We start from the raw sequence: 27,581 nt of genomic DNA on the forward strand, positions 1-27,581 counted from the left end.
TTTATAAATGGTTTTTAAAAATAAAAAAATGGATCTGCAGTGACCCGGGTTCGAACCCGGGTCTCCATGACCACACAACACATACACAACAACTGGACCACTTCAATATTGTTGCTAAAAGATGGAAACTGTAATTTAAAAACAGATTCTCATATTCATCTTCTTCCTCACAAATCCCTAGATTCAATTATCCAAAATCATTCCATGTTTGTTAAATTAAAGTTAGGGGTTTTGTTACGAATCAAAACCATGTATTAAATACCTCAACGTACCATTAATGTATCAAGCTTCCAACCCCGTGGGGAGTATTGAATATTGACAGTAATCAAGCAGAGGCGAGGAACTATTACACTTCATCCATGAAGCCAGCCACAAAGCAGACCATCGCATAGCAATCAAAGAACAATTCAAGTGAGATGCTAGAAGCAAGGGAGAAGGATCTTAAAGAAGTATCCTTGGACCAAGAGGATCCAGATATCAAGGTGTATATAGGATCCGGTATCCTCAACAATATTGAAGAGGGTCTGGTGTCCTTCCTAAAACAAAGGAAGTCCACTTTTGCTTTCCAACACTCTGATATGACAGGTATCTCTAAAGGCATTATTACGTATAAGTTATGGATAGAAACTTCTATCAAGCTTGTCCACCAGAAACGGAGGAAATTTGTGCCTGAAAGAAATATCATTATTCAGGAAGAAGTCAAAAAACTTCTCAAGGCAGGCGTGATTAGAGAGGTAAAGGATCTAAGATGGTTAGCCAATGTAGTCGTTGTTTCTAAGAAAAATGGAAAGTGGAGGGTATGTGTTGATTTTACGAATTTAAACAAGGCATGTCCTAAGGATCCTTTCCCCTTACCACACATCGACTCCATGGTGGATGCTACGGCAGGACATGAGATGCTCACCTTTATGGATGCCTCCTCTAGATTTCAACAAATTCAGATGAATCCATCTGATAAAGAGAATGCAGCATGCATGCCCCCCTATTGGCATATATTGTTATATTGCTATGCCTTTTGGACAAATAAATGCGGGAGCAACATACTAAAGACTGGTCAACATGATGTTCAAGGATTTGTTAGGAAAGACCATGGAATTCTACATAGATTACATGGTGGTCAAGTCAAAGAAGGCTGAGGATCATCTCAAAGATCTTGAAGAAGCATTCAACATTTTTGATCAATACAACATGAAGCTCAACCCATCCAAGTGTCACTTTGGTGTCAAAGCTGGAAAATTCTGAGGGTATATGCTGATTAAAAGAGGAATAGAAGCCAGTCCTTAGCATATTGAAGCTATCATTAATATAAAGTCTTTGGTAAATGCTAAATTGTCCAAAGACTGACGGGAAGGATTGCTGCCCTGAATATATTCATTTACATATCTTCAAAGAAGTGCAAAGGCTTCCTTGATATCTTGAGGAAAAATAAGAAGTTCGAATGGACTCAAAAGCATGAAGATGCGCTGAAGGCTCTTAAGGATTACCTGTCCTTAGCGCCAGCCCTGATGAAACCAGTGAATGGTGAACTGCTATCCTTGTACTTAGCCGTCTCAGGTAATGTGGTTAGTGTTGTTCAAGCCGAAGATCATGAATGACAACAAAATCTGGTATACTATGTAAGTAAAAGTCTCTTAGACGCTGAGGCCAGGTATTCTTACCTTGAAAAGTTTATACTTGCTTTAATTATGGCCTCAACTTAGTTGAGACATTATTTTGAAACCCATACTATTGTTGTAAGAACTAACTATCTTGTTACGAATGTGTGTAGAAAACCATAAATGTTAGGTAGGATGGCCAAGTGGGCTATGAAGCTGAGTGCCTATGATATTCAGTATGAGCCGAGAACAGCCATCAAATCACAAGAGCTTGCAGACTTTGTGGCTGATTTCAGTAGTGACATGCAAAAGGAAACTGATCTGGAGGTCCAGCAACTTGAAGAAACCAAGGAACCTTGGATCCTCTTCACAGATGGTGCATCAAATGTAAGATGAACAGGATTGGGCATACTACTAAACCCGCCATAGGGGGGCATAATACCCCAGTACATAGCCTGTGAATTCCAAGTTACCAACAACGAGGCAGAATATGAACACTTATTGCAGTTTTAATTTTAGCTAAACAAATGAGGATCATGTATCTTTAGGTTTATATAGATTCTATTTATAACTAACCATTTTAACGGTTCTTACACTGTAAAAGGTGAAAATATGATCAAATTTTTAGAAATTATGAAGGAGTTAGCAAAATCCTTCGAAATGTTTAGTATTGTTCAGGTACCAAAAGAGGAAAACGTTGGGGCAGATGCCTTAGCAAACTTAGCATAATCTCTGAAGATTCCAGATGACATGAACATACCCATTATTCACATACTTTCACCATCAAATAGGGAATGGGAAGCAATGGAGATAAGAACGGATTGTCCTGAAGAACATAAGGATCCTTCATCCTCTCCAGAAAATGCATCCTGGATCCTTCCAATCAAAAAATTCCTCCAAGATGGAGAAATCCACAAAGGGGAAAATCCTAAAGCTTTCAGAATTGTTTGTGCATTTTGTGACCGTCGCTATGCAATTCTGATCAGCGGAAACGAAGTACGAAGTTAGAACAACTTCGCCATAGGCGAAATTATAACAACTTTGCCATAGGCGAAGTTGTAACAACTTCTGCCATAGGCGAAGTTATAACAACTTCGCCTACAGGCCCAAGCCCGCGAAGTTTATATATATATATGTGTGTCGTGTTTAGGGTTAGGAATCCAGAAAATTAGTGTGTGTTTTGAGCAGTTTGTTTAGAGAGAAACCGAGAGAGAGAGTCGTGTGGGACGACCCGAGGTAGAGCTCACCTCGGGTCAGTCGTGTTTTCTGTTTGGTTACGGTATGTAACATGTTTTTATTATTATATAAGAATCTGCAGATTTGATTATCCCGTTCTTGTATTTGTTCGTGTACGTGTTTGTGTTCTTCATCTTTACACCAATAAACGAGTCTAGGAGGATTCCGCACTCCTAGACCTCGTGCGGATCTCGTATCGATCAGCGACGCCCCGGGGGGACTTACATGTGGTATCAGAGCCTTAGGCTCTTATGCTATGGTTCGAGATCTGCGTTTTGGTGTTTCTGGCACGAATCTGATGTGTTCTTGGCTGAACAGCGCCGCAGGCGAAGTTATGGGGTTCAGGCGAAGTTGTCGCTTAAATTTTAGGGTTTAGGCGAAGATATAAGGTTAAGCGAAGTTATCCACAACTTCGCCAACCTCACAAGTTCGCTTATCAGTCAGGCGATGTTATGGAATAGGCGAAGTTATGGACAGGCGAAGTTGACTTTAGGCGAAGTTAACGAGAAAAAAAAAAAAAAAAAAAAAAAGAGTGTTTTGGAGTTTTCGTCTGTATGGCCAGGTGTACACGATTATTGTGAGACCGGAGATGTTGTTCCGTCAACGAGTGAAACTTGTTATCTCTGGGTCTTACGTGTGAACAAATACGTGTCAACTCTGGATTTGGAGTTGAGTTTGTGAATGGGATATTGTTTGAAACTGGATATTGACACATATTCGGGTGTTTGTGGGCAATGAAATTGTTGTTGTTCGAGGTTGACCAACTGAAGAAAGTCAAATTGAACTGAAGGTTTTCGTCATTACTGGATTGTGGTCAGAGCATATTATTTATGTTATTTTCAAGGCGTTCGAGAATTGGATCCTGAAACGTGATGCTTATTTATTAGAGTGAAAATTCTGGAACAAGTTGGATTTAATCGGGAATTAAAGTGTTTATGTTCTTGATCGTTATCTCTGGTGATTGAAGATGCTTCGGATTAATTAATGGTCATGTGTTAGATTCTGTCAAGGTGGTTTTGTGATGAAATTGATCACTTGATGTTGAGTAGTTGAAGATTAAACCTTATCGTATGCCGACGAGTTGGTGAAGTTGTGGAGGAAGCCCAACTTCACGTGTTGGTGAAGTCAGATGGACTCACGTGATTGGTTGAGATGATCAATTGGCACGAGGATGCATGCATTTCAAAGACCTCAATCGTTATAGTCGGAGAAGCTTACACTGAAGGGAAGATCTGATATGGAAGACGCTGGGTGATTGGTAGATTTGTGAAGCTACATGACAGATTCAGACACGGCTGGTTGACTGCAAACAGAAGATCATCAGTTAAGAGGGGGACTGTTGGTGCATGTCGTGTAACAGATGATCTTTTGTGTTTGTTAGAATTGAGAGCAACGGTCAAAGGGGAGACTGTTGGTGCATTTTGTGACCGTCGCTATGCAATTCTGATCAGCGGAAACGAAGTACGAAGTTAGAACAACTTCGCCATAGGCGAAGTTATAACAACTTCGCCATAGGCGAAGTTAGAATAACTTCGCCATAGGCGAAGTTATAACAACTTCGCCTACAGGCCCAAGCCCGCGAAGTTTATATATATATATGTGTGTGTCGTGTTTAGGGTTAGGAATCCAGAAAATTAGTGTGTGTTTTGAGCAGTTTATTTAGAGAGATACCGAGAGAGAGAGTCGTGTGGGACGACCCGAGGTAGAGCTCACCTCGGGTCAGTCGTGTTTTCTGTTTGGTTACGGTATGTAACGTGTTTTGATTATTATATAAGAATCTGCAGATTTGATTATCCCGTTCTTGTATTTGTTCGTGTACGTGTTTGTGTTCTTCATCTTTACACCAATAAATAAGTCTAGGAGGATTCCGCACTCCTAGACCTCGTGCGGATCTCGTATCGATCAGCGACGCCCCGGGGGGACTTACAGCCCTGTTTTCTAGGATTCTAAGAACAGGATACTTCTGGCCAACAATGAAGAGAGATGCCATGAAATACTCAAAGAAATGTGATGCTTGTCAAAGGCATGCAAACATCCTACATCAGCCAGCAATACCTATGTATCCTATATCCTCTTCATGGCTTTTCATGAAATGGGGTATGGATATTGTAGGCAAACTACCTAAGGCACCAGGAGGAAAAGTATTCATGCTTGCAATGACTGATTACTTTTTGAAGTGGATAGAATCAGAAGCTTTTGTTCAAGTACGCGAAAAAGAGGTGATATCTTTCATTAAAAGAAATATTATTACTAGATTTGGTATCCCTTAAGAAATTATTTGTGACAATGGTTCCCAGTTTATCGGGAAAAGAACCACTAACTTTTTTGACAGCTGGGGCATCAAGATGATAACCTCTACTCCAGTGCATCCTCAAGCTAATGGCCAAGCAGTGTCTAGCAACAAAATCAGCATCAACAATTTGAAGAAGAAACTAGGATCCAAAAAAGGAAAATGGGCCGAGGAGCTACCTTATGTTCTTTGGGCCGACAGGACAACACCTAAGAATGCAACAGGCCAAACACCCTTTTCAATGGTGTTTGGTTCAGAAGCAGTAATTCCCACAGAGATAGTGGCTCCTACAGCTAGAACGAGCATCCGTGATCCTGAAGCTAATGAAGAAATCCTTCTCGAAGACTTGGACATGTTGAAGAACTCAGAGACCGGGCCAAAATCAGAATGGCAGCTTATCAACAAAGGGTAGCTGGGGCATACAATAAAAATATAAGAATCAGAAGATTTCAAGAAGGAGATTTAGTTTTGAGGAAAGCCTTCCAAAATACTGCCAATCCAACTGATGGAAAGTTAGCACTCAAATGGGAAGGACCTTATCAGATCGAGTTGGAGGCAGGAAAGGGGGCATATCATTTGCTCACAATGGAATGCAATAGATTACCAAGAGCATGGAATGCTATCCACCTCAAGAAGTACTTTTTCTGATCAGGATCTTGTATTCTGTGAAGGTATATTATCCTTAAAGGATCAAGGATCCCTAAAATTGGTAAAATTTATCCAATCCTTTATCCATTTCAATTTATTGATTTTCAATTTATGGATAATATATTCTTAACGATTTGTTACTTCCAAGTTCTAAGTATCAGTGCAGGATATTAATGAGATGTATAATAACCAAGAGGTTGATCACCTCTCCTTTACGTTTAAGGTATTATACTATTTCCCCTTGGCCTATCCCACGATTGGATATGATCCCCGATGGTCATATCCTCTAAGGTTTAAAGGTTTTCACCTTTCTTATAAATAGATTTTCTACACTCTCGCCTAGTGCGCACATTATCCAACGTATAGTCCGGGGCAGCGGGACCAGTACACGCTTAGTGGCTGACAATTTCGTTGTTTTCGGCTATATGGAGGATATTACGACTTATGGTAGACGTACCATACCACCGGTTTATAACGTTTTCACGTTATCTTATGTTTGGGCTAAATCCTGGTTTGGCCGAGTCCCCAGTTAACATTCGTATTTGGGCTTGTCCCTAGTTTTGGGCTTGTGCCCAGTTTCACGGGCTTGTCCCCAGTTTATTATTTGGGTTTGTCCCCAGCTTAATGGTTTGATCCCAGTTAACGTTATAAATTGTTTGCAACAGATTTTCTAAGTTCATCGTGAAGACAAAGTCCTATGGATTCAATATCCTAAGGTTATTTCTTCAAGGATCATTGAAGGTTCAATACTTATGGTAACTTAGGTCTACCTTGACCTTCTGGTATGGTCTCTATTAATAAATTTATACTGTCTTAGTTGTGATAATTTTAAATGTTTTAATTTAAAGGGTTATTCCTTTAAGGATATTCTATTATAAAAACTTTTGTCAATTTTTTAAGGATACTTTATCCTATAGTTTATTCTGTAAGAATATTCTATCCTAAACATTTTTCATAAGGATATTTTATCCTAAAATCTTTTACTCAAGATTAATTCTTAAAACTCTTAATAAAGCTAAAGTTATATCAAACAGACTTTAAAATAGATAACAAGCTGATAGTTAAAAGTTTTATATTATTAAGCATAAGTCACCTGGACTTACCAAAATCTTTAACCCGGATTTCACTTGGATTGTCCCAAAACTGTTTAATCCAGGAATAATGATTTTCTGGATCACTGATAAAGGACAAGACTGTAATCCTTTGACCATTGAGACGAATACTTTGAATTTCTTTCTTGTCGGGATCTCCAATGAATAGAAAGTGTTATGACCCTGGATACAGCAAAAGAGACTTTAGTGTTGTTGATTGATTTTTAAGAAAACAACAATGAAAACAAATTATATACAAAAAATAATATATACAAAAAGACTCAAAAACAGAAAATATATCTAAGTAAAATGTATTCTAATAGAGATTATGGTTTGTGAAAAGTTTAAGTCAAATGTATTCTAACCCACTTGAATTTGAGTGTATATGATCTTGAAATGCTTAAGTGGTTTATACATGAATGTGAATACATTACACTTGGTCCCTTTTCATTGAACTTTCACTTCATTACACCTAGATGTAACATCCTACTTTCAGTTATAATAATAAAATAAATTTTGTTTATTTTATAGTGTGTCGTTTATCGGTTTAGATTAATAAACGAATAGAAGGTGGGCTTGGACTTTAGAAGGTGGAATAAGAGATGGAACGGGCCTAGGTCCATGGGCTTAAGGGAGTATAAATACCCCTTAAACCCTAATCCTTTCCATTTTTATCCATCTCTATACCATAGCCTACACCATCAAAAACACACACTAACACCATCATATATCCCGAGACAAGATCCGAAGGTGAAAACTCGAGCTTATTGGTGTTGGAACGTCGTAACAAGCCAAACCTACATCAAATACTAGATCGTGTTCGTAGATCGACTCATTTAAGGTACGTTTATATCGAGAACTTGTTCGTTTAGGTCCGGATTACGTCTAGAAGTCATAGATCTGTTTTAGTATGTTAAAAACGAATCCAAAATAACAAATCCTACTGAAATCCGTTAACGTCTGATAGGTTAATTGTTAACATAAAAGACCCGTAATATAGATGCATCAATCACACCCATTAGAACGTAATATATAGATGTTTGGGTGATTGGGTTTTGTAGGCGATGTGATTGCGTGTTCAATGAGACCAAAATCCAGTTATTTCGTTAAGAATCGGGGGTTTAATCGCATATATGAGGTAGGTTGACTATTGGGTGTTCTTTGCAATTTTGACTTTGACCTCTGAGTCAAAGTCTGGATAAGATTGATGCAATTCATTATGAAAAGATAACAAATTAGTTAATCCATTCGTTATGTCCAGATAACGAATCAGTTCAACCATTCGTTAAGTTGAGATAACGAATCAGTACACCCATTCGTTATGTGAAGATAACGAATTAGTTCACCCATTCGTTCTGTCAAGATAATGAATTAAGAAAGATCAGAATAGTGAATCAAGTCGTGTTCAGATAACGAACCAGATGATGACAAGATGACGAACTAGGATAACGAACCAGACCATGTTATGATAATGAACCAGAATAACGAATTAGCTAACGAATCAGGCTTAATTCGTTATAACTAATGAGTTAGAGAATAATATAATAATTTAAATTCCTAATGAAAAATGTGTTAAGACAGTTAATGAAAATAAAATTTTTCCAAGCTGAATCCAGCCAGGGGCTCTGCCTCTTGGACCCACTAGGGCCTGCCGCCCCTAGAACCCCGCTGCCAGGGGCGCTGCCCCCGGACCCCGTTCGTTGAGTGTTATAATTAAACTAGAAATACGATATGGATAGTGATAGTAATTAATATGCGTAATTGTTATACAGTTAGACGTGCACAAATAAAGAAAGGGATTACCATTACGTAATCGAGTTCAGGTAAGTTTCTAGCCTCATTTCCTTGTTATGTGTTTGGGGTTGTGTGCATACTCGATGTGATAGTTAATACACTTACCTTAAATGGTAAGTGTATGCCATGTATGATATATGCGATAGCTATTATGTTATGAACGTGATTGAAAGCTTGTCGGTACGTGAACGATCTTCGGATATTGCATGTATTGACAAGGGAGGTATGTATATGAAAGATAAATGTGTATGATATATATATATATATATATATATGTGTGTGTGTGTGTGTACAACATATGAATATGTATTAATGATTAAAGAAAATATATGTATGTTAAGAGTATGTAAAGACAGTATGTACGAAGATGAAGAAGTAAGGGGTCAAACCCTAATAATATATGAGATTGAGAACAAAGGGATCAGATCCTAATAATATTTGATATAGAGAAGAAAAGAGGGATCAGACCCTAATAATATATGAGATAGAGAAGAAAGGGATCAGACCCTAAGAATATCTAAGATAGACAAGAAAAGGATCATACCCTGATAATATCTGAGAGAGACAAGGACAGAGAGATCAGACCCAAATAATATCTGAGATAGAATGGACAGTAATTATATAGTATGAAAGTATATATGAAATTATGTATTGAAAGTAAATTAGTAAAGTAATTATTATGTATCTTCGGTTGCATAATGGAAGGCAAGTATATGTATTTTATGATGTATGATTAACTAGAACTCACTCAGTGTAGCTGACTTTTAGTATGCACGCAGGTGAGTAGAATGAGACAGCTGGCTTGAGCGGGGACACATGGCGGAAAAATAAGAGTCTGGCATCTGAAGACTTGTTATGTTTTACAATTAATGTTTTGATTTTGAAGGACAAGATGAATGTTTTAAGACCTGTTATGAAATATTATTGTACCATTATGAAAGTTTTATATTCCGTGTAAAGTTTTAATTAACTCTGATATTTGGAATTGTGTTTATGATTAATCCAACGTCAAAAGTGAGGCACCGGTAACGGGACGTTACACTAGAATACATTTTACTTAAGATTTTCACAAACCCATTCTATTCAAAAACGATTATATTCGAATACAATCATCATTAGAGAACAATGTATTCGAATACAATGCCTTAGACAAATATATCACTTTCATTCGAAGAACATTAATTCGAATACAATTGTAATCGAGTCCAATTTGAATACATGTAACTTCGAATACAATTTCCATAATCGAATACAATATAAATACTCGAATACAATTATATAGACGAATACAATAGCTTTCATTTGAATATAATCAGTTCAAATACATTGTAAAATAAAATAAAATAAAACTTAAAAATGAACTAAAAATTTAAAGATTAAGATAAAAAGAAAATTAATATTATATTAAATTATTTACAAAATTCTATTATTACTTGTTTTTGTTGAGAAAGATCACGACATGGAATAATATTGTATATAGCGTCCTAGATCACACTTCTATTTGGATATTACTACGCCATGAACCCAAAGTCGATTGTAGATATGTTGGTCAACTTTAAACTTAACAAGTATTTTGATTTCACCGTGATACGTTAAAGTATAATTAGGCACAATACTTGTGTGGTCCCCTGCCAATCCATCATGTTATAGACTCCATGATAGCTCAGGCATAGTTTGTGTTCATCCGTATCACCCTGAATTGACACCGACCCTCTGATGATTAATGATTGATTAAAACATTTTGTGCTTTCATAAACTTATGCAAACTTTTCTTTAAAACAATATGTAGAGGTTGAACCATGAACTTAGTAGTCTTGTTGACTTATGCTTTCATATAAAGTGTTTAGGACTTACTTGTTTGCCCCACGTTACGTGGTTCTAATATACCCCTTTTGTTTGATAAAATTATCAACATTTTTGTTGCTGATTTTGAATACCTTGTTTTGAGTATTTTGCAGTTTTTTTTGCTTTTTCAATAATTTTTGATATTTTTCAATATTCGAAACTAAAGCAAGAAATAATTTTTCTATTTGTGACCAATCACTAACGGGCTCGTGTATGACTGACTATTAGGATTTTTTTCTTCATTGATATGAATTATATGGAGTCGGCAACCGCTTCATAAGAGTGTAACCACTAGCATAGGCATATATTTAAGTTTATATCACTATGATACTTACTCATTTGTTAAGCATATCTACACATCAAGCAATGATCTTGTTGGCTTTTAATATACTCTTTTCATGTGGTAGAATCACCTAAGACAATTTCTTATCATCATCCAAAGGTCGGATCGATTTCTCAAAATTGTCTGATATTTTAATATTATCCGACTCCCTCTAAGCAGGAGCTCCCTCTAAAAAAATAGATTATACTTTTAAGCCTTTTTCAGATTTTCTTAAATGAAATAATAATATAAAATATTTTTGGAAAGTCTAGTGACTTAATTTTTTTCTCTTAAAGCAAAAGTAAAATCTTTTTGGAGAGTTAACGTTAACTCATTTTCTCCCTCTAAAATGTTGAAATAATAAAAAGAATTAAAATAAACTAAAAGAAAAACCTAATTTAGAAATATAATAAAATGAAATTAAAAATAAAATTAAAAACAAAATGAGAATAGAGTTTAAAATTTTAAAAACTTTAAATTAAAAATAAAAATACAAAAATAAATTTTAACGTTAAAAGTTTAAAATTTTAAAATGAAAGAAAAGCAAGCTAATAAACAAATGAAACTAAGTTAAAAGAAAATTTTAAGTAAAGTAAAAATAAAAATAAAATGAAATAAAACAAAATAAAATTAAAATAATTTAAACAAAAAATAAAATAGAAATAAAATAAAGAATAAAAATTAAAAGTTAGTTTTGAACAAAAGAGATCATGCCAAGTGACTCAACGAGAAACCAAAATCGGACACGATCAAAAGCTTTAGTAAATAGGTCTGCAAAGTTGTGGACTCATTCTATTGTGACAAGCTTCAGGTCATAACAATCACGAATAAAGTGCATTCGGATGTCAATTTACTCTGTCTTAGAGTGCTGGACCGATACTCGCAGCTGCCTCATTGTCACACTTAATCGAGGTGTTAAAGAAATTCAAACCGTAATCCAACAACTGATGTTAGATCCAAATGACTTGAGAACAGCAAGCGGATGCAGCAATGTATTCTGCCTCAGCATTGGAGGTGGACACGGTGACTTGTTTCTTGCATTGCCAGGAGATCAATCTCTCACCCAGGAACTGACATCCACCCGATGTTGACTTACGATCCAGATTGCATCCCCCATAATCGCTATCGATGTAAGCATGCAATACCATAGGGGAGTCTTTGGGATACCAAAGACCTAAGCAAGGCTCTCCCTTAAGGTACCGAAAGATTCGCTTAACATCAATTAAGTGGGACTCTTTCGTATTACTCTGAGATCTAGCACACTGACAGACAAGGAACATGATGTCCGGTCTGCTGGCAGTGAGATACATCAGGAAGCCGATCATAAATCTATATAGATGTTGATCAACAAGGTTCCTGATGGATCTGAAGCAAGCACAGGTCGGGTAGCGATCGGAGTGAGAAAGGGAGTTGAGTCTTTGAATCCAAATTTTTGAACGATGTCACGAACATATTTTTCTTGATGAATCAGTATCCCGTCGTCCTTTTGTTTTACTTGAAAACCCAAGTAGAAACTCATTTCTCCTAACGAACTCATCTCAAACCAATTCTGCATGACCTCGGAGAACTCTCTTCACAGCTTATCAGAAGTAGATCCGAATATAATATCGTCAACATAGACTTGGACAAGGATCTCATCACCGTTTACATTCTTGATGAAGAGTGTTTGATCGATAACGCCCCTTTTGTAGCCATTCTTAAGCAAGTGATTTGGTAGTGTTGCGTACCATACACGAGGTGCTTGGTGCAGGCCATACAGAGCTTTATCAAGATGGTAAACATGGTTCGGATGATAAGGATCCTCAAAACCTGGAGGTTGCTTTAAATATATCTCCTCTTTGACTTTCCCATACAAGAAGGCAGTCTTCACATCCATTTGGACTATTCTAGAAAAATGGGTTTAAGAAAACCATCTAAAGAGGTAGCTGGTAACAGTTATAGTATATAATTTCAGACAGGCCTCCCACCTTTTCTTTCATATCCCAATACATCTAACTTTCTTTATTGGTTTAATAATATTAATAAAAAAATACTCCACCCTACTTCACACACATATTAATAAAACCTAATTTTCCTATAAATATCTCATAAGAGACGTCTATTCAGTGGCGAGCGGCGCCGAATGCCGCCGTTGATAACCCTAACTGTAACTCTTGTTTTTCATTGTTAGAGGAAAACAATCGTCTTCATATATGACGGTAGGAATTATATATATATATCCATTACTTATATTTATTCTTTCTTTGTTTGAGTTATTCATTAGTGTGAATTCCATTTTCATTTTATCATTATCTTCCAATATTGTTATGAATGGGCATGCTTACTTTTAATTTGTTTCAACATGTAGGGAAATGGATATTGGAATATTAGACAATTATAACATGTTGATTGTTCATAGCAGTATAACAAGCATGTCGTGAATTCACATGGTAATAAGAACCTTTACTATTATGAAGCATATTTTCCGTTACCTGTTAGACATGTTGAATTACGTCACCACTTGGGATTAGTTGTTAGTCCACCTGTGCACAATTAGAGCTCTAATTATTTTCCTAAGAAAAATATACGAATTATTAATGTGCTTTTCTTGCATCCAATGTTTCCAAAAAGATTATTGCATAAGAATAGATTTTCTGTTCCTATATCCGAGTGAATTAACGTTAATTTCATATAATTTTAAGGTCATCACTTGCTAGATGTCTAGCAATTAACATAATATGATGCATAATTTCAAGCAAGTGCACATACTCCAATTATAAAGGAAATAACCGCATAATATTAATGTTGTTATTGTAGTTAGTGATAAAGAAAAATATAAAATAATATAATATATATAGAAACATGATAAGTACATTTTATTCTTAATATAAAAACAATGAGAACCAATTTGATATTATTATTAGGTTTACTTTTATAGGTGTATGCTGTTACTTTTTGTTCGTATTTGCTAATTTTCGATTATGAGACGTTAAAAGTATTTGCTGATTTATATTTTGTTATTATTAGATTTTTTATTTTGCTGTTATAAGTATTTGCTGATATTTGCTGTTATTATTTTGTTCTTGATTTTGATTCTTTTGTTGTAATTTTTAGGTTTTTTCTTTGTTATTAAAAATAATTGTTTATGTAGATTGCTATTTTACTTGGTATTGTTTTTTACGTTCTCATTTTTTTTTAAATTGGTATCGGTTCTTATGTCTCATGTTAATATTAAAATGTACATGAACCTTACCAATATATATATATATATATATGGGTGAGGATCCTAAGATACCTTTTTGAAATTTAGAACCATTTTGAGAAACAAAAACCTTTTAATATATATATATATATATATAATTATAAAACAAAAAAAAATGAAAATTTTGAAAAAGTGAAAAAACCAAAATTTTTATTTTCCATTCTAGTTTCATAAAAAAATAAAATATAATAAAAACTTTATTATACACATATGTATATTTGTATTTAATCTCGATTTACATAATGTAAACATACTTACATTATTATTTATCTTAATTGCAAATATGTGTATAAAAATTAACATGTATAAAATAAAAAAATAAGTATCATATATATGTGTATAATTTTGCGAAACTGATATTTTAAATTTTTTTAATTTTTTTAAGAAACCAAGATGAAAAATAATATTTTTTTGGTTTTTTACTTTTTTTTCTCACTTTTTTTGTTTTATATTTTTTTATTTTTTTCAAATGAGTATTTTTCTTCAAAATGGTCTAAAATAGTTTTCAATGTTCTCAATTTTAAAATGGTTATCACATGATTTTAATCCTATATATATATATATATATATATATATATATATATATATATATATATATATATTTGTAAATGAAAAGCAATAACATTTGCTTATGTTCATTAAGTTGCATTCAATTTCAAGGGGTGGCATATCACAACCGCTTTGGGACATTAAAAAAGTTTTCGCCACTTGTAATTTATGATATCCCTTATAATATGAAAATGTAACCTTTAACTTCCGATCCGGGGAAACCTCACCTAAGACCAACACCCATAAACACTCGCTTGAAGGCACGACAATGCAGTGAGATAAACCCATCTTTGCAATAGTCTCTGTAGTTAATTGCTCTCCCGTTATCAAGTAAAAATGGAAATTTGATCATTTTGATGATCAGTTTTACCTTCCATCTTGATAAATCAGTTGTGGATATATTGTAGATAAATTTTGGTATGCATGGTAAGGCTCCTTAAGTAGATGTGCTCAACAGCCCAGAACATTAATCCATACTCTTTAACCATGCGCGGACATGCTATTTTGTTGCTTTTTCTTTTATACGTTCCTTAAAATGTTAATCGTTAAAGCATATGTGGTCTAGTTCAAGTTAGAAGTCCTAGTGTCATAATCTCCGCGTTCTATCCTGCAGATACACAACATCATGAGTTTAGTTATCGAGATAATGATTGGGGTCATAGCTGGTTTATGCCACTTAGTGAGCTGTATGACGATGGCAGAGGTTATATTATCAATGATAAATGTGTAATATATTGAAGCTGATGTTACAGTAAGGCTGTCAGTTCGCTCAAAAATGGAAATCGGTTATGTTGGCCTTAAAAGTCTAGGCTCTACTTGCTATGTGCATACTCTCCTACAAACTTTATACCATATACCTTACTTTCGAAAGGTTGGTGATATCACTTTTTAGTTTTTACCTCAACAATTGGTGCTCACTAAAAGTATAATATTCGAACTGGGAATGATATGGAATCTGGGAGCATTCCTCAGTCTTTGCAGAGCTTATTCTATAACCTTCAGTAAAGTGATACTAGTGTCGCCACCGAAGAGCTGACCAACTCTTTCGGTCTGGATACACACGAATACTTTAAGAAGAATGATGCTCAAGAATGCATCATGGTTCTCTTTGAGAAACTTCAAGAAAAAATGAAGGTATGCCTATTTCCGCTATCGAACATGAATTTTGTTAATTTTTTATTATTGCCTGATTATGTAGTTATGTATACTTGTGGTTATACACTGGCATAGGGTACTGTTGTAGAGGGTGCAATTCAACAATTGTTTGAAGGACATACTATGAGATATGTCGATTACACAAATGTCGACACCAGATCAACAAGAACGTAAACTTTTACTTGTAAGTACATTAACATTTGTAAGAATAAACTTGTTTTATATATGTTGTTTGTAGTTCTTTTATTAACACATATATCTTGTGTCAGACCTTCAGCTTGATGTTGAAGGTTGTCGCACCGTGTATGATTCTTTTGACAAATATGTAGAAGTAGAGCAACCCGAAGCTGATATTAATAGATATGATCAGGTCATAATCATTTCTTGAATTTATTATAAATTTACATATTTTGCTATTTAAACATTTGGGCTTTTACAATTCACTCATGTGTTGTTCTTCACAGGATCTGTTCATTGATTCCCCCCCTGTTCTAGTACTGGAGTTAAAACGTTTCAGATACGATGATTCCATGGAAGATACAATGGTGAAGGTCAGTAACTTTGACCCTTATGACATGGTTCAGTTCATGTGAAGGCCGCGGTTTGATATACTTTCAAATACGTTTTGTTGATTCTTACAACAATACCTTATTTGGACTTTTTGTTGTGAAATTATTCAATTGGACAGATAAACGACGATTATAGATTCCCCTTGCAATAGTGGATCGAAAGTATTTATCACCTCTGGCAGACAGAAGTGTTCGCAATCTTTACACTCTTCACAGGTATCATAATTTAGTTGAGTATTTTGCACCGCGAGCTCATTATAGTAACTTTCATGAATAAGTAGTCATAAGATATATGGCATAACATAATAACTAGTTATTTTAGTTCTAGAAACAGTGTAGGCCCCGTTCCCGGTAGCCCTACTTTAGCGTCGGATTTACTCATAAATACAGTTCTTACAAATCATAGTTAATTAAAACTTTCGTGGAAAATAAAACTTTAAACATTAATTACAAAACATGTATTCTTTTCTTTAAAACCAACTTAAAACACCGTTCCTTCTATCTTCAGATGCCAGCCGTTCAATCCATGCCATGTGCCATCCTCAACCTAGTTCTTTAATCTGCTCACCTGCGTGCATACTAAAAGTCAGCTACGCTAAGTGAGTTTTAGTTAATAAAGCAACTTATCATACAACCACTACGCATCATATACGTATCCGAAGGCATGTAGCCCCCTATCTGACCTGCTCACCTTACCACTTAACCTCTTATTTACCTCTACCACTTAGCCACTTTAATAACGAATGACGTTATGCCACTATGCCACTTTAATAACGTATAACGTTATGCCACTTTAATAACGTATAACGTTATGCCACTTTGCCACTTTGTCACTTTAATAACGAAGTCACGTATAGGCTTACCCTACCACGTACTATCGTCATGCCAATAACACTCTTACTAGACTCTTGCCACTTCTAACACACTCTACCTCTACTTGTCTACAACACACTTCATATCATTACATCATTTATATAATAACCAAGTTACATCATAACATTTACACACAATAATAACCACTTGACAATCACTATCCTTGGCGATACGTGCAATATCCGAAGATCGTTCACGCACCGACAAGCATTATATAATAGCTACCTCGTATGACATCTATAGCATACACTTACCATTTAAGGTAAGTGTATTCACACTTCACATCGAGTATGCACACAGCACCGAAAACATAACAAGGAAATGGGGCTAGAAACTCACCTGAACTCTGCTTCTTCCGTCAATGATTATTCCTTCTTGAGCTGTGCGCGACTAACTGTATAATAATTAAAAGTATCAATACTCGTTTAATCTAGTCTCGTGGACTCGTGTTAGCTTACTTTTACTTAATCTTAAGCAAACTTAATCTTAAGCGGACTTAATCTTAAGCGAACTTAACCTTAAGCGAACTTAATCTTAAGCGAACTTAATCTCCAACGAACTTGGCATTATATGAACTTATGCGAGAGCGAACTTAAGGTGCCGAACTTGTTCAGCGACGAACTTATACCTCAGCGAACTTATACACAAGCGAAGTTAGTGGTCTGCTGTTCACGGGTTCGTTTCATCGCACATTTCACAGCCTCAAAACACATTTTATGATTTGGCCTTAGTCCTAAACGTTCCCTTGACCATTTGCGGTCAAATCTTGACCCGTTTGAATCATAAAGCACGAACCTTTATGGTGAATGTTTAGAGAATAGATCTAGGGTTTTCCTTTAAACAAGCCGGTTCTAACTTCGGGTTCGTTACACTCGTTTTATCATCAAGTTTACAACTTTAATACTCGATTATACCTGTTCTACTCTAGGTTCAAGTTTCGTTGATAACCGTTCATAAAAACGTAAACTTTAAAGATAAAGGACATACCTTTACGTGTTTTTAAGGTTACTGTTAGCTTGGTGATGAACTACAATCTTGTATCTTGCTTGCACGTTCAAGACCTATCAAGTTATAGGCTCGGTTTGGTCTCGGATTACTCCTTAGCTCGCGGCCGTATATGTGTAGGAAGTATGTGTGTGTTTTTGAGTGTGTAGAGAATGAGATGGATAAGATGGATGGAATGGAATGGAAAGGATTAGGGTTTAAGGGGGTATTTATATTCCCTTAAGCCCATGGACCTAAGGCCCATATTTCCTTTTCGGTCTATAACTAATCCCATTTAAATTGCCTACTTACTCTTTCATATTTTATTATTATTACTATTATTATTCCACTAACTCATTTATTTCACCCGACGCATATAATAAATATTATTCTAGAAATTTCGGAATGTTACAAACAGTTAGCTGAAAGCAAGCCAAAATGATTATTATTTTAATTATGGAAATAAAGCCATAACTATGCTAACTTTTCTGAATAAGTTGGCTTTTATTAATTTGTCTGAATATTCAGTAATTCAGTTCTATGTTATTTTTCCAGTGTTTTGGCTCACAGTGGGGATGTACATGATGGACATTATGTTGCCTATATCAGGCCGACGCTCTCTGATCAGTGGTATGAAATATCATGTGTTTGACAGCTACTACTGATCTCCTAGGTTTTCGATCTAAAAATACGTTCATTCATTCATACTCAGATTTGGTAATCTTTTGGTTTTGAGTCAACTGGATTTCTTAACTACCAAAAATGGACCCCTCAAGAAACAAGCCAAGTGAGAAACAGGCCCAAAGTGTCCGTTCACATGCGACTGTTCCCCCGCCACCTGGTTTTGCACCACTGACTAACAACTCTCCTCGGGTTGACCTGATCAATGATCCAACTCAAGACATGGTTGGACATGCTGTAACCGGCGTTGTTCAGGCAACTTTTGACGGTGGTTACTTGCTCGCAGTTAAGATTGGTAACTCAAGCATCCCATTAACGGGTGCGGTTTTCAAACCGGGGCACACTGCCCCAATAACACCTGAAAATGAGGTGGCGCCGCATGTTGAAATGATCAACGGGGCCGGAATTCCAATTCCAGTGGACATCCAACCGAAACGCAAGCGTAAACAAATATCAAAAGAGAAAAATATGCAAGTTGTTACTTATATCAGTAAAGGGCCCAGCCCCGTGGTACAGCCCCGCCGCCACCTAAAACCAACTATGGGTTATCCCACACGGTCCCACAAGTTGGTGCAAGAGGAACTGTGGTCCCGATTGTTCTTCAACTGAAGAACTTATCAAACAAATTACCAACACCAGCACCTCATTTGCGGGCCTCATTAAGCAAGTAGGTGCACTCGGTTCGGCCATTGACAGTTTACCAGCCAAACGGGTCAATAAGTCAACCGTCTTATTTTCCAACTAGCTCACCGTTTGGTGATATGAATGAGCCAGTTTTTGTTGAACCTTTGCAAAACCGACACCCGGTTCAACATTTCCAACCGCCACCAGTGTTTGGAGGCGTCCTGCATGGTGGGACCGAGAGAATGACAGAAATTTTGTATGTATGAATATTTATTATTACTTAGTAATTTACTTTCTTTTATATATTAATTATTAACAAGTTTTTGACTTTTGAATATTGAAAATTTTGGTTGTAGGCTGTCCAGCACGGTGCTGACCAGGTTGCCCAATACGAACGTTATAGAAAAGGTCATGAAGCGGTAAATTGATGTAAGTTCAGTGACGATGCATGATCAATGTTTGTGCGTTCTGGTCGTGCAAGCCCACCTAAACATTTATATAACTTAAATTTCAACAAAACAAGAAAACAAAAAAAGAAGAAGCTAAAATGAACCACTCATTAGGTTGGACCTCGTGTGCACAAAATGATCAACAACGCGATGTGGATAACGAGGTTTGTGGTGAGATGTGTCATACGGACGAGTGAAAAAAGGGGGCAACAATGTAGCATGAAGCCCGCGTAATTTCGGTTATGGTAGGACTTGCCCAAGAACTCGACGTGGGCAAGATTAAAAAGTACGGAAAAACACTAACTTAAATAACAACCCCCCCCCACCCAAAAAAACAAAAAAAACTAACCGCTATAAAAAAATAATATATACTCTTAAAATTAAAATTAAAAAACCTATAAATCACTACTACACAAAGGGGCAAAAGCGACCGAAATTTGTGACCAACCAAAATGGTCGCAAAATTAGCGACCGTATTGGCGGCTAAATAAATAGCGGTTGCAAATTTACCGACCAAATCAAAGTCGGTCGCAAAATCAGAGACCAAAATAAACTTGGTCGCAAAATTTACGACCGAACATTTTCGGTCGTTAATCGGTCGCAGTTGTAACGACAGAAGTTTTTTCAGTTGCAAATATGGTTACTAATTTTTTTAAATCAAATTATAAAATATAAATATGTTTGGTCGCAAAAACGGTCGCAAATTTTTTCAACCAAATTGATTTGGTCGCGTAGTTAGTTGGTCGCAAAATTAGCGACCGAACATTTTCGTTCATTAACCGTCACAAATGTTGCGACTGAAATGTTTCAGTTGTAAATATAGTCACAATTTTAAAGAATAACATAACAGAATTTACTTGGTCGCAAATGTTTACACCGAATTATTCGGTTGCAAATTAGCGACAAAAACAAGATCGGCCGAAAAATTGGCAGCCGAACTTATTCGGTTGTTAATCGTCACAGATGTAGCGACTGAAATTGTTTCGGTCGCAAATATGGTCTCTATTTTTAAATAATATAATATATTAATAAAGGTCAAAAATTTTCCTACCAAAGGTGTTCGATTGTAACATTAGCGACCAAATCAAAGTTTGATTTGTTAATGTACTCTCAAATTAAAAAAATAAAAAAAATAGTTTGTGATATTATTATTATTATAATAATAATAATAATAATAATAATAATAATAATAAAACAAACGATAGAATTATGACAATCCTTTTTTCTTCCCATTATCCGAATCATATACCCGAATCATATACCCAAAAAGTTTTTTGTATTTTTTTAGGCTCTGAAGCATATATATATTCAATTAAAGGTTAACCCTTAAAAAAACCCGACTTTAGAAATTAACTGCCCCTGGTTCGGGTTATTCGGGTCTACCCAATTTTGGGTATTTCAACCCAGATACCAACCTGATTATTTTATCTCGGGTTCAGGTTAAAAGCTTATTTGATTTGGGTAAATTTGGGTCGGGTTATTCAAGTCTCGGGTCACTTCTAATTGGGTTTGGTATTTGGATACGGTTAAAAAGCACACGATCGAGCTCAAGATGTTTGTTGCTTGTATAAATAAATAATTCATGGCACCAAAGTACAGATTGTGTCACCTATAATAATAATAATAATAACAGCAACAACTAGTGTACTTACCGCCACATTGCGCCGCGGTAAAACCCGGACGATGATGAACCCAAGAGTTATCAGTCCCGAGCGTTGAAACGGCAAGTCGATGCGACTTCGATCGATTTCAGTTAAGTGTATTATGATACCATAACTAAACACCGAAAATGAAAGAAAAACATATAAAACTTGAGGTGGATCAATTGGACGGCGTCGGTCGGTAAAACTCAGGCGTTAGGAAGATCCGAGAATTGTCAATCCCAAACGTTGATGCGGTGAGTCTACGCATATTAGGCATATTTCCATCATATTCGTTACGGTACAGGAATAAACAGGAAAAAAACACAAATTTGGTGTTTGGTAGGTTTTTCTTACGTTCGTTAGCGTACTAGAATTAAAACAAAATGCGGATGATTCTATCAAAAAAATACGGGTGAGTCACGTTCGTTACGGTGGTGTCGATTGGTGAAATCAAGCGTTTGTTGCGGTGGCGTCGATTGGTAAAATTGAGCGTTGGTAAAACTCGAGCGTTGTTGGTCCCTGTCATTGAGGTTGTCAGTCTATGCGAGTTGTTCGGTTTTCATTATGTTCGTCATATTTTTTTATAGTCAAAACTAAGTCGTTTTGATGGGTTTTGCGTATAAGGTTAGACGACTAACAATATCGTATTCCTCTTATATAATTTTACCTAAAAACATAAGATAACAGTATTGTTAGCAAAAAAGGAAAAAAAAGCACAAAAGTATGCATGCATGTTTATAATAGGGATCGAACACCCGCAAGAAACTCACCATGGAGTTATCACCACAAACAAACCAAGAGACCATCCATTATACCATATTGATCAAAGCTCCAAATAGAATTAATAAAATGACAAAACTAGTAACTAAAACTAATTTCTGTGACACTGCCAAGCAATTTTTATCAATATAATAATAATAATAATAATAATAATAATAATAATAATAATAATAATAATAATAATACAAAACGATGGAATATAGAAATCCCTTTTCTTCCCGTTATCTGAATCAACGACCACACCTAAATTTTTGAAAATTTCAAGCCTCATCTGACCCTAAACCTCAAATCGATCTTACTATAGCCTTCCTAACACCGGTGAGTCATCTGATCCTGCTTAAATCATGCCGACTCGTCACCCATATTCTGAATCAGCTAAGTGATGTGTTCATCTGATTGTTTCTAACTTACAAATCAACAACTTCTAGTCGTTCAAGATTTTGGACACAACCCCAATGAATACTAAACAAATATGGTTAGTGTTTATCAGTTAGTATCGATCAATCATGTTATTCGGATTTATAATGAATTATGTGTTAGCAATTTTACACTTACTCAATAACCTGCATTCTGTAATGGATTCGGTATTCTCGTGGATTACCGGTACCTATAGCGCCCAGGGCCGAAACTGTAAGGCCCCGTTACTGGTGTCCTACATTTGGTGTTGGATTTACTCATAAACACAGTTCTAAATATAAGAGTCAATTACAACTTTCGCGGAATAATAATAGTCAACCATTCATTACAAACTTTCTTAACTTGTGTTCTAAATCATAACATAAATGATAATATCAAAACACCATGACAAAACTTCAGATGCCAGCCTCTTCAATCTCGCCATGTAACCCGCTCAAACCAGCTGTCTCAATCTGTTAACCTGCGTGCATACTAAAAGTCAGCTACGCTGAGTGAGTTCTAGATAATCACATAACTTACTTTACATACACATATACGTGCCCGAAGGTACGCTTTACATACTTAACATGTCCATCATTCTTCCATATACATTCATAATTATCCTTACATTATAAAAAGCATTGCGCCCTACATACCTCGGATATTATTAGGGTCCGGTACCCTCTATCCTCGGATATTATTAGGGTCTGGTCTACCTTCTTCCTCGGATATTGATAGGGTCCGGTAGCCTCCATCCTCGGATATTATTAGGGTCTGGTACCCTCCGTCCTCGGATATTATTAGGGTCCGGTATCCCTTTCTTCCCTACTATTATGCCATACCTTTCTAAATATATAATCGTAAGTTTCATACGTACACACATCATTCATTCATCATGTACAACAAATCATATCATCAAGTTTTCATTCACATTTAAGATATACATTAATAACATACAAATCATACATGGCATACACTTACCATTTAAGGTAAGTGTATTAACTATCGCATCAAGTATGCACACAGCCCCGAAAACATAACAAGGAATGGGGCTAGAAACTCACCTGAATACGGTTACGTTCATCGTTTATGGTTATTCCTTTCTTGAGCCGTGGACGACTAACTGTATAACAATTACACGTATCAATTTAACTATCACTACCCATATCGCGTTTCTAGTTTAATTATTACCCTCAACGAACGGGGGTCCGGGGGCAGCGCCCCTGGGGTCCAAGGGGCAGAGCTCCTGGCTGTGGTCAAGCTTGTCAGTTTGGAAAAATTTTATTTCCATTAAATGACTTAACACATTTTCCATTAGAATTTTAAATCATTATTAAATTTGCTAACTAAAAAAGTTTAAGGACTTGTTTGTAATTAATCCATTCTTTTCTAAGTCCAGGGACTGTTATGTCATTTTGTTAAACTTCTAGTTCGTTATTTGGTTCTTAACGAATTGACATATCATAACGAACTGTACCTTCTACCAAAACTAGTCCTTATAACGATTTGGACCTTATAACGAACTGGATCCTTGACGAATCAGTCCATATAGCGAACCAGTCCATGTAGCGAATTGTATCTTCTAATTCGTTATCTCTTTTAACGAATGATCAACGCGAATTGGGAGCTAGTTCGTTATCTTATCCATAACGAACTTGAACACGAACTAAGTCGAGTTCGTTAGGCTTTCTTTAACGAATCATCAGACGAATTACCCTTAGTTCGTTAACTCTCCGTTAACGAATTAGGGTTAGGTCAGAGAATGTCAGAAACATTCTCTGACATAATATTCCTCGTACCCGCCGCCTTTCCGGCGCCGTCGCTAGAAAAACGCGGTTTCACCGGAAAAACGAGATCTGTCTCGTTTTCCATCGTTTTTCATCGTTTTCTGTCTCGTTCGATCCAGATCTGAGCTAGGGCGACCCATAAGCTCATCTTAGGTTCTGTTTATACCTGATTCCACCCGAATCTCGTGACTTTAATGGTTTAACGGTGTCGGCTCGTCGTTTCGTGACTAAATCTAACGGGTTAAACTTCGTACAACATCATATTATTATTACCTCGGGTCGGTGCTCGGTTTCCTTCTTGGTTTCGGCTAAGATAAGGAGAGAACTAAAGAGAGAGCTTAAGTGTGTTTTTTGGATGATGTATGAAATATGAGAAATGAAGGATTAAATGGTGATTATGGTTTATATATTTTTGGATCATGGGCTTAAGCCCATGGTCTTTCCTTCAAACCCAAGTCCATAACTCATATCCATTTAACCAACACAAGCCCAACTCATATTCCATTTATTTAAACCTATAACGACCCTCTATAAAATAGACGAATTTATTTTATTACTATAACCAATAGTAGGATGTTACAGAAACTGATTGCATTCTAAAACATGAACCGGTATTGATACCGGTACCACTTAGTGCCGAAACGGATTGCATCCTAAAACACGAATCGGTACCGATTTAAATCGTTCGGGATGGTAATGTACGGTATCGGGATGGTACCAGAGTTGGGAACTATTTGCTCATCCCTATAATTATCTATATATACTAAAAGAGATTGCTGGCGCCACAGAATGGAATTATACATACTTTTTATATATGTTTAATTTAATGTAGGATTATTGGTTGGCTGCATGTTTTCTTGTTTGATTTGCTATTCAGATCCTCTGCTTCGCTTTAAAATCATCTATTATAGATTCAGGTACGTATGTTATAAGATTTTAATTAATTTTGCCCTTTGTGTTCGATGTGTTATCTGTAGTTAGGGCTTGCTTGCAGTTGATTTTTCTTTTGTAGTTAGGGTTATTTATCTTAAGAATATAGTGTTTTGATTTCATTTTTATGGTTAGGGATTTATTTAATGGTAGGATTTTGTTAAACTAAGAGATGGTTTTTTTGTTCATTTTGCATTGCAGTTTCTTTTTGGTTGTAGGATTTGGAACTACAGGCCTTTTGGTAGGGCTGTAAACAAGCGAGCTACTCGAGATTGGCTCGTGAAAATGATCGCTTGAACCGAGCTTGCTCGAGCCTAAATGTAAGCCCGTTTAATAAACAATCCAAAGCCGAGCTCGAGGGCCCGGTTCGGATCGTTTTCACCCAGACTTTTTGGTGCCTTGTGGACAAAATAAAATTAGTTTTATGTTTCGTGTGAGTTACCTGATAAAAAAACTAACCATATTAGTTGGTCTAAACCCACGCCCAATTCTGACCTCAATAGTTCCCTCAACATTTGGTCTCGGTTAAAAAACCAAATTTGAAATCAGGTTTGATTTTAACTGCTGTGGCTCGGTTTAGCCTTTTTTAACTGGTTTAAAAGTCGGATAATGCAACCCCATATATATATAATTTCAAAAAGGGAATTTTAATTTATTAGAGACAACTGAATTATAAACCAAATAACGAATTCGGTTTCGATTAAAGTCTGAACCGTAAACCGACCTTGTAATTAAGTTTAATTTTAATGCTAAATACAAATCAAGATTTTTAAAACAATAATCTCTCATGTTAATTCTTAAAATGAATACTTTAAACGCACAAGCATCAGCGGACCGAACCATAAACCACATCCTCTGTAAATTAAACAAAAACAATATTCATCTATGCTAACGAATCAGCAATACGCCCTGCTTGCGGTGCGCGCATATAATGTATATATGTGTGAACCCTCGGGTGGGCAAAAGTAAAATTGCACTAATTTTGACGTTATTTTACTAATCTCGTGAAAATAACGTTAAAAGTGGCGGAAGGTTAATCAGGCATCATGTGGTGGCGTTGATAGCCGAAAGACAAGGGCACATGCACCGATCAGCCGGTGTCCCGATGATTGAGTGCTATGTGCCTTATGTCCAAGGCTTGATGCAAAACTACTATCGAGCCGGGGGTCTCACCGGAAGCAGCCTCTCTATCCCTATGGGATAGAGGTAAGGCTGTCTACATCTTACCCTCCTCAGACCCTACCATAGCATTGCTATTGGTGGGATATACTGAGTACGATGATGATGATGATGATGATGATGCTAACGAATCAGCAACCGAAAACTATTACAAATAAAATGAACATAAAAAAAACACACTAAAAAAACCTCCAATAATGGCAGCACATACCAACTCAACATCCATAAAGTCTGCAATTGACAAAATAAAAAAGTTGCAATTAAACATGGTCAAACACTATTCAGCAATGTTTAAGACCTGGGCCCACCTAAATATTGACATAAAAAAATAACACAACGTTTGCAGCATGATAGACTCGAACCTTCATTGGGAACCGGTAGAAGGAGTGCAACTCAAAAACAAACCATCCGGCCAAAGATGAGAACTTATTATTGACCCGCCTGGTAGAAAATTAATTAAAAAAATATGTTAATACAGTTGGTCTTAAATAGTTAAGTTCGGTTTTCATCCCTAAGGTTTGTCCATTTTGAGTACTTGAGTACCAAGCCCAAACTCTTAACATATCATGGCCCGTGGTTTCAAATATTTAAGCCTTTTTGTCATTTTCACTAAATCAGTTAAATTTTTCTGTTAAGTTGAAGGGCATATCAGTCATTTTACAACTAACAAACCTATGAGACGAAAACCGAACTTAACACATTTTTAATTTAAACACGTTCTCAAGAAAGGTGTAACAAAACTAACCGTGTCCCATATATGAAGTTTATTGGTTTGTTATCAATTGTGATCATTCTGGCCCCAAATTCAACACCAATGGTCAAATCATTAACGGGTTGAAAACGTTTGTCTGTGAACTGTAAAAGCAGGCATGATTTCCCGACCCCTGAATAAAAAATGAAACTTCCAAATTAGTTGTAAT

The 27,581-nt window shown here is 36.0% G+C and overlaps 2 pseudogenes; both read left to right on the forward strand.

Annotated features, from left to right (window-relative positions):
* Positions 1-18,844, forward strand: part of LOC143555852 (ubiquitin C-terminal hydrolase 12-like) — a 30,211-nt pseudogene extending 11,367 nt beyond the window's left edge.
* Positions 18,845-18,954: 110 nt separating this feature from the next.
* Positions 18,955-19,982, forward strand: LOC143555854 (uncharacterized; annotated as a pseudogene).
* The last annotated feature ends 7,599 nt before the right edge of the window (positions 19,983-27,581 follow it).

The sequence above is a fragment of the Bidens hawaiensis genome, unplaced genomic scaffold, assembly GCF_021521415.1.
Source record: "Bidens hawaiensis isolate Kalapana, Puna unplaced genomic scaffold, B.hawaiensis_p1.1 tig00018400_1, whole genome shotgun sequence".
Lineage (NCBI taxonomy): Eukaryota > Viridiplantae > Streptophyta > Magnoliopsida > Asterales > Asteraceae > Bidens > Bidens hawaiensis.